Raw genomic sequence first — 6,606 nt, forward strand, 5'->3', positions numbered from 1 at the left:
CACAGTAGTTTGAAAACTTTGGCCTCATGCTCCTGGATTTGCTAGGCAGACATGGCACCTTAGCCCAGAGGGTAGTGAGTCCAGTGACCTGGCAGCAGCCATACCAGGATATGTCCCCAACCCTAAAGGTATCCCAGACTTCATTCCCCCCCCTGAAAAACCAGCCCAAGCCCTCTTCCTGCCCTGGCACTTCTCCCTGACAGCCCCAATGGCCCAAGCCCTGGTTGCTTCAGCCAGACACTCCAGACCAGTATGGTGAGGGGCCTGGGGCAGAGAGGGGGCCTCTGATGGGGGACAAGGCCGGGCTGGCTGACTCTTCCCTTGGGGGGAACAGCAGGAGCCAAGCCCCAGGACACTGGACCAGTAGTAGCCTGCCTCCCAGGGTGTTCTTGCTGAGTGTGGTGGGTGGGGGCCTAATCTGCATTTGGGACAAAGCCTACCCGGTGCTTGAGTGTTGTTGCCATGGAGACTCAGAAAGGTGTTATTAGCATCTTTTCAACTCAGTGGCCCTGTGTGGTCCAGTCCCGTGCAATCTTAGCAGTAGCACACCATCACCCTGGCAACCCATTAGCCTAGTGTTGTTACCATGGAAACCCCAGCAAGGTCGATCAGCCCAGGAATTCCCTGAAGGAGATGTGCACTGGGGGACCCGCCCATGGCAGTGCTCACTCCTCAAGCCTCCCAATTGACAGTGCCCCACTCCAAGGGCACCAAAGGTAGTTTAGGATCTTTTTTGGAAGAGCTCAGAGTCAGTGTGACAGGAAAGAATTTGGCCTTGCAGAGTGGCAGATCTATATGCTTTGTTACCATGGAAATGGTGCTTTTTAAGGATCTCAAAGCACAATGCAAAACTAACTCTTCCAGGGGATTGAGGCTGGCAGGAAAGGAGACTGTGAGCCTCATTCATTTGTGCATTCACTCATTCATTCATTCAGCATTCATTGACTACCTATTAATACAGTGAAAGCTGCGTATGTCTTAGGTGCTTCCCTGGTGGCTCAGACAGTAAAGAAGCCACCTGCAATGCAGGAGACCCAGGTTTGATCCCTGGGTAGAGAATATCCTCTGGAGAAGGGAATGGCAACCCACTCCCACGTGGCACTAGTGGTAAGGAGCCTGCCTGCCAATGCAGGAGACATAAGAGATGCAGGTTTGATCCCTGGGTCAGGGAGATCCTCTGGAGGAGGGCATGGCAGCCCACTCCAACATTCTTTCCTAGAGAATCCCATAGACAGAGGAGCCTAGAGGGCTACAGTCCATAGGGTCACAAAGAGTCAGACACGACTAAAGCAACTTAGCATGCAAATGTATGTGTTGGCTTCTAACTATAGAACCATCTTCTCACTCACTAACCCCAGTTGAAAGAGGACTAATGAGATGGGGGTAACTATCCTACTTCCTGCTTCAGTCTCCATTTGAGGAGAAGGTATTGATATGCCAAAGGGAACGGAATCACAGGGCCTCTGTGTGTCTAAGGATACAGGGAAAATATTTGCCTTCTGTAGTCTCCTGTTTTGACTTACACCCTACTTGAGTTTTCAGGAAATTGGGATCTTTGTGTAGTCTGGATCACCAAAGGCCTGGCCAGACATGTGAGAAGATTCTAGCAACCACAGTTGCATGAAGTCAGAATAGGCTATGCTGGTGAGTAGTGAGCTCTCTGTCACTGGAGGTATGCAAGCAGAAGCAAAACAGCTGCTCAGTGAAGACTGTCTATAGGCCATCGAGCACAATGATTAAGAGCACAGGTTCTGGGGGCCGACCGCCAGGCTTCAACTCTTGGCCCAACTGACTCACTAGGTGACTTGGGGTAATTTTCCTAAGCTTATCAAGCTTTGGTCTCCTTGTCTATAAAATGAGAATGAAAAGAGTTTCTACCTCAAGGGGCTGTTGTGGGGATTACATGAGTATAATATATGCCAAGCACTTAGAACAGTATATAATAAGTGTTCAATAAATAGTAGCTTCAATTATCTACTGATGGCTCAACTAAGGTCCCTGCCAACCCCAGGACTCTTGGTTACACCTTGGGGATAAAAAAGAGATTCTGGCAAAGCTAAGATTGCAAGCTCCCCTGTTGGGAAGCTGCCTGAGGGAAGCTCTCATTCCTTACCTGTTTCTAGCAACGATTTCCGTCTCCAAGTGCTTTGGGAATCAGTGACTCCATTGAGCCTCAAGACAACTCAAGAGGTACAGTGATCATTGGCATGTTACAGACAAGAGAGGCCAAACTCGGAGGGGGAGGGTGACCCCGCTACCAAGGGGCAGAACAGGGATGGGAGCTTCCCTTCCATCACACTGCCTGGCAATCCTCAGGGCTGCCATATGGGGAAGATGGCAGTTGGAAGGGACATGCATGTCATGGGGCAGGCAGAGGAGGAGCCCTGCCCAGGCAGTAACTTGTGGAGAGCAGCTCAGCACAGTTTGCATTTTTCCTAGGAGGAGCTGAGGCCCAGGGAGCAGAAGAGGGTGTTTCCTAGAAATGCTGTGGGTGTGGCTGGTGTGCACTACCCACAGGCAAAGGACAAGGCCAGGCCTGTTCATGTGTTCTTACTTGAACCTAAACTTGAATCCTCCCGAGCGCCCATCCCTTTGATCTCACTGAGAAAGCTGGGCCTTTGGGCAAAGTCCAAGGGAGTCATTAGACTCTGATCTGACATTTCTGTTCTCAACCTAATGGCGCAAGTATTTAACTGATGGCTGGTGGCCTGAGCAAGTGATTTTGCCTGCTGAGACTAGTGAGGTGGACTAGTGTTTTCATGCCATTTGGAGACGTGATGAAGAAGGGGGCTGTTTAAATAGAAAAACCTGCTGTTAGGCTGGAGAACAAGAGTAATACTCATGGTCTCCTGAAGCTCCAGGTTAAATGTATATATATTACCTAGGAGTATAGGAAATGGATAGGGGTGACCGATAATCTTTAATAACCAGCATGGCATGGCCACTAACTGATCAGAATGTTCAGAAACACCCAGGAAGGCGGCACTAGAGCACACAGGGAAAGAGCAGCCCTGAATTGGGCCTTGCCAGGCAGTGGGATGCTCCTTTGGGCCTCTCCTGGGAGCATGTGCAGAAATCAGATTTGTTGTCGCCTCCAGAGGCTGTGAGATTCCCACAGTAGCTGCAGGTGTGCAGGGGTGTGCCTGCTGGGGGAGAACTGGTGGAAATGCTCTTTGGCAAAGCCCAAGACCCAGACAGCCTAGGAAAAGTCTGGTATGGAGGCAAATAGGGCCCAGCCTGGACTCAGAGAGCCGAATGCCACCTTTTGAAGCCACCAGCTGGAGAATTTTAGCCCGGCGCCCTTAGGTGTCAATTTCTGTCCCTCTTCCAGGCACAAGCAGGAAGCATGCATGTATACAGTGCATGCCGTGGAGCAAACACACATACCTGCCCAGTGTTCACACACAGAGCCCACCTATGCGCATGACCTGTGGATACCTTCTCAAGTCATGGGGCCTCCACACTCACACCCACGAAATCATTCACAGACTCAGAGTCCTGCAGCAGAAGCAAGCAAAACAGTCAGTTTTCACTAACTCCAGTTGGTTGCCCTCCACATACACCTTGGTCTCTGCCCTTCCTCACACCTCCCGGTGAACCACAGAGTTGAGGTGACCTCAGGAACTTTCCTTCAATGGCCAGTGAGAAGTCCCTGCCATTCCCAGGCTCAGCCAGCAGGGAGCAGCCTCTCACGCCACACTGAATTTCTCCGGAGGACGGAGGGGCTAGGAGAAGAAAGAGAGGCGGAGTGCAAGAAAAGTGGAACATCTAAGAAGCGTGCCAAGTGTCCAGCCAGTCTGAGAGCTGGCCCAGGCACAGCCAGCCACCCAGTCCTGTGGGTGTGGGCCTCGCCCCTCCTGCCCAGCTGATGAAATCGATAGAGCCTTGGGCAAGCTAATGAGGAGATGATATTTTAGTTACCATAGCAGGGCCCTTCTGTCGATCTGCCCAGCCGAGAGCTCAGAAGGGAATCAGCTAACACACACGACTTGAATGGAATCTCTCATTTTGTGAATCATAGCGCCTCTCAGCGCCCACTTTCTGTCTGTGAAATGGGTTTAAAAATAAATCACACACGCTCACTCCCTCCAAGCTGTGGGCTCTCTCTGCCAGGACTTCCTTTTTCTTGCTTTATTCTCTCTTCACCCTGATGTCTCCTGCCACATACTTCTCCTCAAGGAAACTTCTCGGACTCTCCTCCCCAACTGGATCCCACCACTTCTCCGTGATAAACTTCCTCGAGTCCTGTGCTTGCCCACAGGGGCCTGATACCATCATGGTCAGACCTGCCCTTGTGACTTTTGAATAACACATGTCTCCCTCACCAGGTTCTAAGGAATGTGGCACAGAGCAGGCACTCAAAGGCATTTCTTGAATGTTGAGAAATGAATTTCTACGGCCCTTGGCAGAAGACAAACTGGGCACCCTCTGAGGTAGGCATTGTTCACACCTGAATCACCTCTGTAGTGTAGCAAACTTTTTCACTTAAGAAACTTCAGCCTCTCGACAAGCCTGTGAGGAAGCTAGGGATTATCATTTCCATTGTACAAACAGTAAAACTGAGGCCCAGAAAGGTGACATGTGACCCAGGCTTAGTGCTTGGAGGAGCCAGGATTTTTAAGCCTCCAGATCCCGTGCTGATGCAGGTAGATGTAAGAGACGTGGGTTTGATCCCTGGGTCAGGAAGAGCCCCTGGAGAAGGGAATGACAACCCACTCCAGTATTCTTGCCTGGGAAATCCCATGGACAGAGGAGCCTGGCAGGCTATAGTCCATAAGGTTGCACAGACTCGGACATGACTGAAGTGACTTAGCACAGCACAGCACCCCGTGTGGAAAGGAGCTATCATTAGATTCCCCTGTCAGTCATCACTTCGGGCATCATCCCCTCCATTGTGGTAAAGGTCATGCTCAGTCTGGCCAGAAAGTATATATTTGGCAAGGACACAGGCTTCGGTGGAGGAACAAGCCTGCCCGTGACCTTCAGGACGGGAGGAGCATCTGGTCAGGCTTCATAGGGGAGGCGGCCTTAGCTGGCACTTGAAGGACTGGGAGCATTAGAGAAGGCAGAGAGCCAGGGAAGGGAAGGCTGGGGAGACTAGAGGTCTCCCGAGAAATGGGGTTTGGGTGACAGGCCAAGTCCTTCCCAGCCTCTGCTTCCTGAAAGATACATGAGACGCTCACTGCATCACACTACTGCTGGGCCCAAGGCAGCAGCCAGGTCCCACCCTTGCCAGAGGCAAGGTGAGGAACAGTCTTCTCTGTGGTCACTCACCTACCATCCTGCACAGAGTAGGTGCTTTTTCTGTTGAGCTCATTGTCCAGGAGATTGATTCTTTTGAATCAGTCTTGGGTGGGGGCAGGCAGAACAGGTTTTTCTTGCGCTTTGGTTCTGAAAGTATTAGCCTTGGCTGAGGCGAGTTGGAGCTACAACTTGCATGGGACCTGAAACTTGCCAGGCCATTCGGAAGCTGGGATGGGGGTAGAGAGGGCTATGGGGCTAGGCTGTGGGGTAGCCCAGAGTTGCCTTGGAGTGGGATAGGAGGGGAATCAGTTTGAAACTCCTGGGGAAAGGAGCATCTGAGGTGATGGAGGTAGAAGGGACCCAGAGGTGAGCCCTCCCTCCTGAGATGCCTCCTTCCCGCCTCCCCCATCCCTGTGTGCTCTCTCCCCTCCCTGCTTTGTTTTTCTTCTCTTATCATTCAGCTTCAGTTCAGTCGCTCAGTCATGTCCGTGTCCGACTCTTTGCGACCCCATGAACTGCAGCACGCCAGGCCTCCCTGTCCATCACCAACTCCCGGAGTTCACTCAGACTCAACGTCCATCAGGTCGGTGATGCCATCCAGCCATCTCATCCTCTGTCATCCCCTTGTCCTCCTGCCCCCAATCCCTCCCAGCATCAGCCTTTTCCAATGAGTCAACTCTTCGCATGAGGTGGCCAAAGCTCATCATTCAGCTTAGGAGTTCCCAAAAAAGTGTGTGTGCTAAGTCACTTCAGTCGTGTATGGACTGCAGCCCACCAGGCTCCTCTGCCCATGGGGTTGTCAGGCAAAAATACTGGAGTGTATTACTATGCCCTCCTCTGGGGGATCTTCCCAATCCAGGGATCGAACCTGTGTTTCCTATGTTTCCTGCATTGGCAGGCAGGTTCTTTACCACTAGTACCACCTGGGAAGCCCCAAGAGGACTCTAGGCTATGAGAAAGTTTGGGAGTCTAGAGATAAGGGTAGGAAAGCTTATGACAGTGCCAGGGTCACTGACTCTTGTCCCCACACTTGCTGGGGAAGGAGTCCGAGACATCCCTGCCTTGATGGAAAGATGGCTTCTTCATCCAGGCCAGGCCAGTCTCCCAGATCCCACAGACACAAGTATTGTTGGACTGAGGGAGTCAGAGTGAAGGCTTCCCCATCCCTGGGGAGTGACTGCTTGGCATTTCACTAGTGCCTTTGGCTTCCTTTAAAACAGTGTCACCTGGGTCCCCATTCCATTGCATACCAAAGAAGATCCTCAGAAGAACTTAGTCTCTTCGTGCCTCAGTTTCCTTAGCTGTAAACTGGAGTTATGATGGGGACTAAGTCAGCCAGGGCAGGCGATGCACTCAGAACAG

The sequence above is a fragment of the Capra hircus genome (assembly GCF_001704415.2).
Source record: "Capra hircus breed San Clemente chromosome X unlocalized genomic scaffold, ASM170441v1, whole genome shotgun sequence".
NCBI lineage: Eukaryota > Metazoa > Chordata > Mammalia > Artiodactyla > Bovidae > Capra > Capra hircus.